This window comes from Hyla sarda, chromosome 5, assembly GCF_029499605.1.
Source record: "Hyla sarda isolate aHylSar1 chromosome 5, aHylSar1.hap1, whole genome shotgun sequence".
Taxonomy (NCBI): domain Eukaryota; kingdom Metazoa; phylum Chordata; class Amphibia; order Anura; family Hylidae; genus Hyla; species Hyla sarda.
Window position 1 is genome coordinate 240,859,775 of NC_079193.1, and position 14,253 is coordinate 240,874,027.

Here is a 14,253-nt window from a genome sequence, read left to right on the forward strand (position 1 = left end):
TTTCTTTTCTGTTGGTTTCTTTGTTTCCCCTTCTCTCCCACTCGAATAGCCTTTGTATGCATTGTTGCTAGGTAAAAATTTGAAGTAATGTCTATTTTTGTCGTTTCAAAATCAGTGTCATAAGTAAGGATGATTCAGTATTAGAACCACATTTATTGATATCCATTTCCTAAAGCTCTGATTCGGTATGTATAATTATTTCCTTTTAGACACACAAGCAAGCGGCATTGTATAGCATAGCACAGTATAATACCATGCAGAACTCATTTTGAAAATATAAATAAAAGAACAAACCAATATTCTGTTTAGTGTTTATTAACCCCATTATGGTATGTCAAGTTTGGCACCTCAGTAGCCAGCTTTCCAAATAATTAACATTGTTCTTTTTAATTTGTGGTCAATTAATCTTTATTTTCAATACATATAAATTAGAATCCAAAGGACTAAAATTAATATAAAACACATTCAATCCAATTTAGATGTGTTCTTACATCTTATCTTTACATTCAATATATTCTGGGATGTACTGTGTAAGATTACTGTGTGATGTACAGGAGGATATTTATTGACATCAGGCACAGCCAAAAGGTTTTCCAACCAGTGTGCCTCCAGCTGTTGCAAAACTACAACTCCCGGCATGCACAGTGTGTCAGAGCATGCTGGGAGTTGTAGTTTTGCAACAGCTGGAGTCTTTCCCCCCCCCCCCCCCCCCCCCCAATGTGAATGTACAGGGTACATTCACACGGGCGGATTTACAGTGCGTTTCCTGCTTCAAGTTTGCGCTGTGGCAAATTTTCCACCGCAGCGCAAACCCCTAGAGGGAAACTCACTGTAAACCCCGCCAGTGTGAATGTACCCTGAAAACACTACACTAACATAAAATAAAGGGTAAAACACTACATATACATCCCCTTACACTGCCCCCCCAATAAAAATGAAAAACGTTTCGTGCGGCAGTGTTTCCAAAACGGAGCCTCCAGTTGTTGCAAAACAACATCTCCCAGCATTTCCGGACAGCCACTGGCTGTTCAGGTATGCTGGGGGTTTAGCAACAGCTGGAGGCCCCCTGTTTGGGAATCACTGGTGAAGAATACCCCTATGTCAACCCCTATGCAATCCCTAATTTAGTCATCAAATATGGATGGCGCTCTCTCACTTCGAAGCCCTGTCGTATTTCAAGGAAACAGTTTAGGGCCTCATATGGGCTATTTCCGTACTCGGGAGCAATTATGAAAAGGAAAAGTTGGGGTCTACACCAGCCTGTTTGTGTAAGAAAAATTTTTTTTACACTACAATGCTGGTGCACTACAATGCTGGTGTTGCCCCATACTTTTTGTTTTCACAAGAAGTAAAAGGAAAAAAAAGACCCCCCAAAATATGTTGGCGTAAAATGCTCTGTGGACTCACAACTAGACTCAGGAGTGAGAGCGCACCATGTACATTTGAGGTCTAAATTGGTGATTTGCACAGGGGTGGCTGATTTTACAGTGGTTCTGACATAAACGCAAAAAATACTTACGTGTGACCCCAATTTTCTCTGCACCCCTTATTAAATTCTGTGAGGTGTCCTGTTTCCAAAATGGGGTCACATGTGGGGGGGGACCACTGTTCTGGCACCACAGGGGGGCTTTGTAAATGTACATGGCCCCCGACTTCCATTCCAAACAAATTCTCTACAAAAGCTCAATGGTGCTCCTCCTCTTCTGAGCATTGTAGTGCGCCAGCAGAGCACTTGACGTCCACACAAGGGGTATTGCCATACTCAAAAGAAATGGGGTTACAAATTTTGGGGGGCATTTTCTCCCATTACCCCTTGAAAAAATTTAACATTGGGGGGAAAACCAGCATTTCAGTGCAAAAAACCTGTGGGGTGTTAAGGTGCACTGTTCCCCTTGTTAAAATTCCTAGAGGGGTGCAGTTTCCCAAAAAAGTAGGCCATGTGTTTTTTTTTTCTGTTCTGGCACCATGGGGGCTTCCTAAATGCGACATGCCCCCCAAAAAACATTTCAGCAAAATTTGCTTTCCAATCGCCAAATGTAACTCCTTCTATTCTGAGCATTTTACATCCTAACATGAGGTATTTCCATACTCAAAAGAAATGGGGTACAAAGTTTGGGGAAAAAACTGCACTTTAGTGAAAAAAAAATGTTTTCATTTACACATCCGACTTTAACGAAAAGTCGTCAAACACCTGTGGGGTGTTAGGACTCACTGGACCCCTTGTTACGTTCCTTGAGGCGTGAAGTTTCCAAGATAATATGCCATGTGTTTTTTTTTTTTTTTTTTGCTGTTCTGGCACAATAGGGGCTTCCTAAATGTGACATGCCCCCCAAAAACCATTTCAGCAATATTCACTCTCCAAAATCCCATTGTCGCTCCTTCCCTTCTGAGCCTTCTACTGCGCTCATTGAACACTTCACATACACATATGAGGTATTTCCTTACTCGAGAGAAATTGGGTTACAATTTCTCTCCTGTTACCCCTTGTAAAAATTCAAAAACTAGGTCTACAAGAACATGTGAGTGTAAAAAATGAAGATTTTGAATTTTTTCCTTCACTTTGCTGCAGTTCCTGTGAAACACCTAAAGGGTTAACAAACTTTCTGAATGTCATTTTGAATACTTTGAGGGGGTGCAGTTTTTATAATTTGGCCATTTATGGGGTATTTCTAATATAAAGGCCCTTCAAATCCCCTTCAAAACTGAACTGGTCCCTGAAAAATTCTGATTTTGAAAATGTTGTGAAAAATTGCTGCTGTACTTTGAAGCCTTCTGATGTCTTCCAAAAGTAAAAACATGTCAACATTATGATGGCAACATAAAGTAGACATATTTTATATGTGAATCAATATATAATTTATTTGGAATGTCTATTTTCCTTACAAGCAGAGAGCTTCAAAGTTAGAAAAATGCTAAATTTTCAATTTTTTCATCACATTTTTTATTTTTTCACTAAGAAATTATGAAAGTATCAACAAAAATTACCACTAACATAAAGTAGAATATGTCACGAAAAAATGATTTCAGAATTAGACTGAAAAGTTAAAGCATCCCAGAGTTATTAATGCTCAAAGTGACGGTGGTCAGATGTGTAAAAAATGCTCTGGTCCTTAAGGTGAAAATAGGCAGCGTACTTAAGGGGTTAAGTTCCACGGCACCATGACGTACATTTACGTCCATTGTCGTTAAGGGGTTAAAATCAACTAGTGCCAGAAAGTTAAACAGATTTGTAAATGAATTCTATTAAAAAATCTTTACCCTTCAAGTACCTTTTAGCAGCTGTATGCTACAGAGGAAATTCTTTTCTTTTTGAATTTCTTTTTTGTCTTGTCCACGGTGCTCTCTGCTGACACCTCTGTGCATGTCAGGAACTGTCCAGAGCAGCATAGGTTTGCAATGGGTATTTTCTCCTGCTCTGGACAATTCCTGATACGGGCATCAGATGTCAGCAGAGTGCACTGTGGACAAGACAAAAAAGAAATTCCAAAAGAAAATAATTGCCTCTGTAGCATACAGCTGCTAAAAAGTACTGGAAGGGTAAAGATTTTTTAATAGAAATCATTTAAAAATTTGTTTAACTTTCTGGCACCAGTTGATTGAAAAAAAAAATGTTTTCCATCGGGGTACCCCTTTAAGGCCAAAAATTGGCCTGGTTCTGAAGGGGGATAATAATAATAACAACAACAATAAAAATAATAATAATATCAATAATAATATAGTGAACATAGATTCCACAGCGCTGTAGATTGCTTACTTAATAGGATTTATGTCCCCATTGTGGTTTACAGTCTAAATTCACCAGTAGGTTTTGCAATGTGGGAGGAAACCAGTGTTCCAGGAGAAAACCTACGCAATAGCAAACATGGGGAGAACAAATAAACTTGTTGCAGATGTTCTCCTTGATAGGATTAAAACCTAGGACCCCCAAGTTCTGTAAGGCGAAAGTGTTAAACACTGAGCCACTGCACTGTTGCACTGTTGCACTGTTGCTAATCATTTCCTATCAGCTGATATATCAGCCAGCTCTTCCTTTCCCAATCTACCTGAATATGTTTTCTAACATGCCAGTTGCTGCCAAGGTGTTCCTTTTCCATTTCTGTGTATGACTTCAGCCTGTTTCCCGACTATTTAACTGTATACTTGTGTTTCTCTGACAACCAAACCTGTGCTGCCCACCCTTATCACAGTTCTTGTAAAGGCCAGAAGTGGCAGGCCAAGATGAATGGTGAGAAATGTCAAAAACAGCCCATAGACCACCAGAAAACAAATATACAATCTAAACAAGACAAATGCTTAGAAATTGGACTGAAACACCATAAAATATTTTGACTCTAAATTGAATGCACTTGTCTACAGTTCCAAGTGTTATAATGTTATTATAATACTACAGAAAACATACAGTTAACACGTGTGTTTGGTCTTTTCAGTGCTTAGAAGCTCTGATCTTTTGTAGAATAGAAATGAATGTAGAAAATAAATAATAATTGATTGGATTTTCCAAAAAATACCTTCTGGCTAACTATTGTTCTTGGCAGCAAATTGGTATATTTGTTTTGACTGAAATCCAGAATCATGTTTAAAGAGATTCTGAAAGTATCACAAACACATGTTTACGGTTTAAAATATATATATATATATTGCCCAGTTCCTGCTCTTGCTTGGTTTCAGTGATAAGTAAATAACCAAAACTTTTAAAATGAATGGCTAAATTGAGTTATATGCTCCAGTAACAGTAAAGGGTGACTATGCAAATAGAGGCTAAATGACATGATGGAAGCTTTGTGAGACAGCTGCTTCAAATATGTATTTAAAGTACAAAACATATGTATTCAAAGGAATGTTCACTAAATAGAAAAAAAAATTTCATCATACATTTTATCTGTACCGCCATCAGCTAAAAGCTCATGAATTATAGCACAAATACAACATTAAAGAATCTATTTAACTGGAGTTGAATTTAGAGTAGAGACTAATATACATCTAATATGTCCCAAGACCTTTTTATGCAGTTCAATTTAAAAAGGATGATTTAATAGCTACTATATGGTGCAAGATAGCTTACTGAATCACTCCCCCAGTGCAGAGCTTAATACAATTGTATAGTCCTGGTTGTAACACGTTCATAAATAATGTATATTGCTTAAAGGACACATGAATACATAAAATGCATAGCTCTTAAAGGAAACTGTCAGCCTGTGCACCCACACTAAACCAAATACACTGGGTTGTAGTGTGGGTGAACAGGAGTCCATACAGGGGTCACTTACTTGTCTGCCTCCACTGGCTGCTGAGTTATGCCCTAGTAAAGTTTCACTGTTTGTCCCCAGCAAATCCGTTTCAAGGCGGGGCCTCCGCAGGCCGTCTGCCTCTACCGCATCCTAAGCCCGTCCCCTTACTTAGCATAATCATTATGTTCAACTCCATGTCCTAGTGATGTGGAATTACACACCCCCTTAGCTCCTTTAAGTAAAAGCTGGTTTTTCCCACATTAGGTACTGCACTAGTACATTTGCATTTAGGATTCTGGAACCAGCTTGCAGAATAAACACAGTAAAAATGAGAGACAGTAGAAATAAATACTTATTCTTTGATGATGAAACCAGGTGTGTATGTAGTAGAATATCTGGGTCCATGTCTTAATTAAAGGGGTATTCCAGGAATTTTTTTTTTTTATTTGACTATGCTACAGGGGCTGTAAAGTTAGTGTAGTTCGTAATATAGTGTCTGTACCTGTATGTGATGGTTTTCTCACAATTCTTATGTGATTTTCACACCAATATTTATTTTTATCAGCATACAAAATGACTGTTATCTCAGATTTTCCCCAGAAAAAGGCAACTCAGCTCACTGACCACAAGGACCAAATGTAGAATGAATTGCTCTGAATAAAAAGCACTGGGGCTCGGAAGTAGCGGGCCACCTGCCCATAGTACATGAAGTATAATAGGAGGTCCACAGATTTCATAAAACATAGCTTTTATTAAGGATACAAATAAAATGAACAAACAATGTATAGTAGACAAACAATTAGAATAGAGATAGTGAGCCTAGATAATGGCCCACTTCTATTTGCCTAAATAGCTGACCTTGCTGGTCATCAGACCCCCTACCTATTAATGCAGGGAGGCCTTCCTATAGAGATCCAGCCCATCCTGAGTACCTGGATCTACTGAAACTAAAGTTCTCTCCAGGGGGCTGCCATACCGCTGCAAGCCCGGAGGCTCTACCTAGCATATTCCTCCACAGACCACAGGACCGACAGCCCATTTGCCAGAGCATGTATACGGGGGAACTATAATTATTCTCATAGGTACCCACTATCTATACAAATCAAAAAATACCAAGTATATGTCATCTCAGCTATAAGTCTACCTAAAATACGAAATAACTATATCCTTATGGACTGCCTGCATAAAGTGATGAACATATACATATGACTCCTCCCAATGAAGGGGGAACTCTGTAAATACATCTTATACCTCCATGCTGTATATCGAGCTATACACTAGGTGAGTGCCTCTCTTCTCCCACGTTATTGTGTACCCCCACTTCTCTAATTTGAATTCCCTGAAGAGTACCGCAGAGTAACGGACACAGTGAAACGCGTTGGTTGATTATCTATTGTTTACATCAATTGGTTTATTACATGTATACTTTGTGTTGAATGCACCTGACATACGCAGTGATATCCGGAGGTACTATCTGACAGATATCTGCCATATCGCATCGATCCCCAAACCTTCCTCTCTTCCATCCTTAAGATATAGGGTGAGACAGGAGGATCCGGATGCGGGCTGGCTCTCTATAGGAAGGCCCCCCTGCATAAATAGGTAAGGGGTCTGTTGACCAGCAGGGTCAGCTACTTAGGCAAATAGAAGTGGGCCATTATATAGGCTCACTATCTCTATTCTAATTGTTTATCTACTATACATTGTTTATGTTCATTTTATTTGTATCCTTAATAAAAGCTATGTTTTATGAAATCTGTGGACCTCCTATTATACTATAAAATTACTTACACAGATCCCCACATCTACCTATACTCACTTATACCATAGTACATGAAGACAATGAAGGATGGATCCGGCTTCACAGCAAATACTGCTAAAACCCCAAATTAATTTTTTCATTAAAACATGGAATTAGAGGGAAAATAAAAAAACAAGCCGACACGTTTCGGGCTGGATGCTAGCCCTTAATCATGGCCAGCTCATTTATGTTTCAATGGGTGGGATGGCTGATGTGTGGGAGGGAGGAAATGGAATTGTGGTATTTGTAGTCAAAAAAAGAAAAGTCAAACAGGAAATATCAGTTCACAAAAAGCTAGCCACAATTTTATGGTAATCTCACAACATATCCCTTTAGACCCAAGACAAGTGCAGATCCTTCTTAAGCATGTCCATTACTGTCTGTCAGGTATGTACTAAAATCACCTAATGGTGGATGACCCCTTTAAGCTCCGATAGATATGTCATTTAATCGGTTGGCTTTGCCGCAAATAGTGGTATATAACCACTTTAACCTCAAGGACCAGGCTAATTTTTGTTGTTGCACTTTCGGTTTTTAATTCTTGTCTTTTAAGAGCCATAACTCTTTTATTTTTTTTTACCAATTGTACTGTGTAATTTCTTTGTTCATTTTTCCATAACATATGTTCCAAAATGGAAAAAAAAATATTTGTGAGGTGAAATTGAAAAAACAAAAGCAATGACTTTAATTTTTTTTTTCCTTTTTTACACCATTCACTGTGCTGTCAAACTAAGGCTCCTTTCACACTATGAGTATTCATCCGTTATTAAACATCCATTTTCTGTGTTAAAACGGATGTATAATAATGGATGAAATAACCGGTTCTAACGGCTGAATAAATAAATATTCATCCTTTAAGACCCGTTATAACATCCCTCATGTATGGCCGTTTTAACACCTCTGCCTACAGACTCCCACAGCAGGGACTACTACTACTCCCATCATGGAACATACTTCTTTCCATGATGGGAGTAGTACTTCCCCGGCTGCGGCAGTCTGCGGGTGGCTGGGGAGGCTACATTAGTATTTGTACTACTACCCTCATCATGGAACAGACTCTGTTCCATGATGGGGGTTGTAGTACAGGGGCTGAGGGATTGATTGCACTGGGTCTAACTTCTGAGACACAATGCGATTAGAAGTTATTAAACAGGGGAGCAGGCTGCATGCTCCAATCCCCTGCGATGTACGATGTATTTACTTTCATTTTTAAATTCCCCGCCGGGAGCCCTGAATGGCCAGTACTGAGGAGCCATTCAGGGCTCCCGTCGGGGTTTTCAAATAGAAGCGCTAGAGTGGGGAAAGATATATATAATCTCTTGGGGGGTATATATCTGGCCCCCCCCAGCCCTTTTATATATCTTGCCCCCCGCAGCGCATTTATATATGTTCCCCCCACAGCGCATGTATATGTTCCCCCAGTAGCGCATTTATATATGTTCCGGCTGCAGCGCTATCATAAGCCCCTGGCAGCGCTATGAATGAAAAATATTCTACAGCAGCAAAACTGTCCAACACGATGTGCTGCTGAAAGAATACTTGTCATTCATAGCGCTGCAGCGGCATCTGTATAGTTGCGCTGCAGGGTTCAGACATATATCCATATGTCTGGCCCCCCCAGCGCTTCTATAATCAAATACATTGGCAGCGCTATGAATCAAAAGCATTCTACAGCATCGCATCTGGCCGGCCAGATGCGCTGCTGTAGAACACTTTTCATTCATAGTGCTGCCGGGGGCTTATGATAGTAACATATATAAATGCGCTGCGGGGGGAACAAATATAAATGTGCTGCAGGGGGAAAGATATATAGAAGCGCTGTAGGGCCCAGATATATACCCCCCAGCAATTCTATATATCTTTCCACACCGCAGCACTTCTATTTGAAAACCCTGCCGGAAGCCCAGAATGGCTCCTCAGTACCAGTCATTCAGGGCTCCCGGTGGGGAATTTAAAAATAAAAGTCTGTTCCATGATGGGGGTTGTAGTACAAACACTAATGTAGCCTCCCCAGCCACCGGCAGACTCCCACAGCCAGAGAACTACTACTCCCATTATGGAAGCAAGTCTGTTCCATGATGGGAGCAGTAGTAGTCCCTCAGCATTGCAGGAGTCTGCTGAAGTCACCTCTTCTGAGCATGCTCAGAAATAATAACGGATATTATAAACCAGGTGCAAACGGATGACATAAAGGCTCATCCTTTTGCCATAGACTTCAATGTCAAAAATAACTGCTGTTAATTTACCCGTTTCTTGAAAAATTAGTGCATGTGCCATTTTTTCTTCCGTCACAACTAACGTCCGTTATTCATGACAGGCTGTAACGGGTCATAACGGATAATCAAAAAATCCCATACACTTGAATGTGATTTTGTAATGGATATTTAAAGGGGTATTTCAGGAAAAAACTTTTTTTTATATCAACTGGCTCCAGAAAATTAAAGGGGTACTCTGGAGAAAACCTTTTTTCTTTTAAATCAACTGGTGGCAGAAAGTTAAACATATTTGTAAATTACTTCTATTAAAAAATCTTAATCCTTCCTGTACTTATTAGCTGTTGAATACTACAGAGGAAATTCTTTTCTTTTTGGAATGCTCTCTGATGACATCACGACCACAGTTCTCTCTGCTGACATTATTATAATAATAATAATGCTTTATTTATTGTTGTCCTTAGTGGGATTTGAACCCAAGTTCCCAGCACTGCAAGGCAGCAGTGCTAACCACTAAGCCACCATGCTGTCCTTAGCATATGTCTACTATGCATATGTCTACTATGCATATGTCTACTATGCATGGTTGCTGAAATGGACAGAGGTGTCAGCAGAGAGCACTGTGTTCTTGATGTCATCAGTGTTCCAAAAAGAAAAGAATTTCCTCTGTAGCATTCAGCAGCTAATAAGTACTGGAAGGATTAAGATTTTTTAATAGAAGTAATTTACAAATATGTTTAACTTTCTGCCACCAGTTGATTTAAAAGAAAAAAGGTTTTTACCGGAGTACCCCTTTAAACAGATTTGTAAATTACTTCTATTTAAAAATCTTAATCCTTCCAATAATTATCAGATGCTGAATTTGATTTGTTCTTTTCTGTCTGGCAACAGTGCTCTCTGCTGACATCTCTGCTTTTCAAAGGAACTGCACAGAGTAAAAGAACTTTGCTATGGGTATTTGCTTCTACTCTGAACAGTTCCCGAGACAGATGTCATCAGAGAGCACTTAGACGGAAAAAAAACTTCAGCAGCTCATAAGTACTGAAAGGATTAATATTTTTTTATAGAAGTCATTTACAAATATGTTTAACTTCCTGGAGCCAGTTAATAAAAAAAAAATTCCTGGATAACTCCTTTAACATCCATTTTTAAAGCTTTTCTAACGAACGTTCTCTTAATACTTTAGGTCCACACTATTAAAACAATACCCAATTTGTGGAGTTTGTATCATTTTTTAATTTTTTTTTATTTACTGGGCTCTATAAGGGCTAATTTTTATACCACAATCTGTAGTTTTTATCAGTACCTTTGTGGTATTGATGGGACTTTTTGATTGCTTTTTACTTGTCTAAGTAACAGGTGCTATTCGCAGTGATCACGCTGGTGTCTAGCATTTGACCCTTTAGACATCATAATTAAGGCCAAACATGGCATCTAAAAGCCTATAATGCATTTGCAAGTGGGTTTGGCAGTCCTGATCAGTTGAAATGGTGGCTTAACTCTGTGCCTGCCATCTTTAATCTTCTTATACAGTCTGTCTCAGGTAGACTGCATAAGCAGAATTGCTGACACTGCTGATTAGTGCTATGCTATGGCTATCAAAGTATTCCTTTTAAGAGTCCCCTATGTGAAAAAGTGTATATAAAATGAAAAAAAGTGAGAAAAATATATATATATATATATATATATACACACAGTGGGGCAAAAAAGTATTTAGTCAGCCACCAATAATTTTCATCATATGTATACCTCAGCTATGAGAGACATAATGAGAAAAAACAATCCATATAATCACATTGTCTGATTTTTTAACGAATTTATTTGCAAACTATGGTGAAAAATAAGTAATTGGTCACCTACAAACAAGCAAAATTTCTGGCTCTCACAGACCTGTAACTTCTTCTTTAAGAGTCTCCTCTGTCCTCTACTCGTAACCTGAGAAAAGTATTCTTTGTGCAAATTTTGCGATTTGAACATTAAATCAGATGTCCTGAAATGAGGTGGTCAAACAGTAAAAATAAGACAAACAATGACATGCAGGTCTAAATATGTAGTATATTGTATGAAATGTTTTTACTACATTGGCAAAACTATTCGCCCGCTGTTCCACCGTATTCGTGAACACATAAGGTCCTTGAGAACAGGTAAAGGCTCAACAAAATTTATTTACCACATGTCCAAATATCATTAGAGCAATCCAAAAGAAATGAAGTTTGCAGCAATTAAACAAATTCATTTTGCACATAAAGGCAAAAATAGACATCAAACTTTGCTCTCACAAGAATCAAGATGGATTATTAGATTAGGAGCTAATGGCCCAATGGGGCTGAATGATAATAATGAGTGGGGAGCTCTATTCTAATCCTTGGTTCTTGTTAGTTCCTGTTCCCACTTGTTTCGTATTTTCTATGTTTTTAACCCACATATTTTTGTTTTTGGCACTGAAGCAGTAAAAAGAGCCTTATGCACCTGCACACACCTTATGCACCTTCACTTGCAATTTATGTTTCAGCCGGGGTTAAAACCAACGGAGGATATGTGATGACGCCTATACGGCCTGACGAAGTGCCTAGGGGCGTGATACGTTCCGTGGCCGGCGTCTGAGACTCCCCCGGTTCCATCTACCATCTCCTCGCTCAAGTCTGAAAGGACCGATTACGTGAGTCTGGATCTTCCATACATCAGGTGACTGCTCTGTATCTTCTGTTATTGCATATTAACTCATATAGAACTTCAATGGAGAATGGAGAGGAAACAGCTGTCAATAAACGTAAACCGTAGTGGAACAGTAGATTGGAAGTCGAAAAATAATCACTGTTGAGCTGTGAAAAGGAAGATAAATAGAGATATAATATGGATGGGTTTAGGAACGGATAATACTCGCCTCTTGTTTTTAATAAAATCTAAATTTTCCTTCACCTAGGATAGGAAAATTTCCAATTTTAAGGCAAGACAAGAAGGCAAGACAAGACGCTCATATTATGCTAGTTCAAAGCTAGTAATATATATATATATATATATATATATATATATATATATATATATATATATAATAATAAAGGAAAAACAATAAAACATCAGAAAATTAAATTACAATAAAACCATAGAAACATGAGAATCTGGTTTAAAATAAAAAGTTTTAAAAGTAGAATCAGAGGACCAGCTGGCTGCTTTCAGTAGATTGGAGAGGGAAGCTCCAGATTGGAATATCTTGGTAGAAACAGCACCCCTAGAAGAGTGAGCACAGAATTTGGAGACATCAATACCTGCTAAACTAATGGTCTGTTTAACCCATCTAGCGAGAGTGGGTGAAAAAACAGGAGCATGAGATTTGCAAAAAGGAGATAAGTGGTTGGGAAGAAGAAGGAATTCTGAGAGGTTCAGTTTTGAATTCATAAGAATGGAGGCAACAAACTACACAGAGTTTTTCGTGATGTGGAAAAGAAAGATAAAAGACTGAATGGAGGTTTGTTTTAGTATGACAAAAAATAGAGAAGAAGACTCCATGAGGAGTAAACTGTCTACGAGAAATATCAAGAGCGCTGACATCGGATACACGTTTAATAGAAATAAGACAGATAAGAACGGTAAGTTTAAAGAATAGGAGTTTTAGTGGTAATAAATCATTGTCTTCCCAGTAAATAAACATATTTAAGATAATATTAACATCCCAAGTGGAAGTATATTTAGGTAGAGGAGGTCTACGGAAACAAATGCCTTTAAGAAGTTGACAAAATAAAGGATGTCTGCTAATGGGAATGGAATCTATAGGGAAATGTTTAGAAGAGATAGCCGAACGATAGAGATTGATAGTTCTATAACCTTTGCCAGCATCATATGAGGCAGAAAGGAAGTTTAGGATGTGAGAGATAAATGTTCGTAAGGGATCCAAATCCCGTTGATCGCACCAATGATACCAAAGTCTCCAGGCCGATCGGTAAGCTGATGTGGTACCTGGGGCCCAGGCATCGGAAAGGATGTCTTGAGTTAATTGAGAAAATTGAAAGTCAGATCTTGACATCCCGAGATCAACCAGGCAACCAGAGGTAATTGATCGGACAGAATCAATGGATGAAAGTTCCCTTGAGGGTCCAGAAGGATATTCAGGGTGGAAGGAAGAAGACAAGGAAAATCTATGAGAAGATGTAAAATTTGAGGACACCAAGGTTGAGTTGGCCATAACGGGGTGATTAGAACTATAGTGGATTTCCAAATTGAAATTTGGAAAATAACCTGTGGGATGAGATTCAAAGGAGGAAAAGAGTATAGTGTCTTTTGAGGCCAGAATTGAAGGAAGGCGTCTACACCCAATGCCTCTGGATTTGGACGCCATCTGAAGAAGAGGAGAAGTTGAGTATTGAGACGAGAGGCAAATAGGTCCAGATGTAAAGGGCCTCATAATACGTTGCTCGATTGGAAAATTGAAGGATGAAGTTTACAATTGCTGGAATCCGTTCGATAGCGAGAGTACCAGTCCGCTATTGAATTGGAAATTCCAGGAAGGTATTCCCCTTTCAGGACAATGTTCCTGTCCAGACAAAAATGCTAAAAATCTTTGACAAAATTTGCAAGTTTGGAAGTCGTACCTCCCAAATGATTGATATATTGGACAGCGGATATGTTGTTCATGCGGAGAAGTATGCAACAATGGGAGGAATCTTTTGCAAAACTCTTTAGGGCAAAGCATCCCGCTAGTAATTGCAGGCAGTTTATGTGAAGATGGGATTCTGAAGTTCTGAAGGGGACCATTTCTCTCCGGTGGAAAAAAGACCACAGTGGGTGCCCCAACCGGAAAGACTTGTGTCTGATTCTCTAATATAATATCCGGATTTGGGTGAAATATTGCTTTCCCGTTCCAAGATTATATGTGAGAAAGCCACCAAAGAAGTTCTTCTTTGGCTTCCAAAGATAGGAGAACCTTGTCTGAATAGCCTAGACCTTCTCTCAAGTGGAGAATTTTCAAACGCTGAAGAACTCTGTAATGAAGAGGAGCTGGAAAAATGGCCTGAAT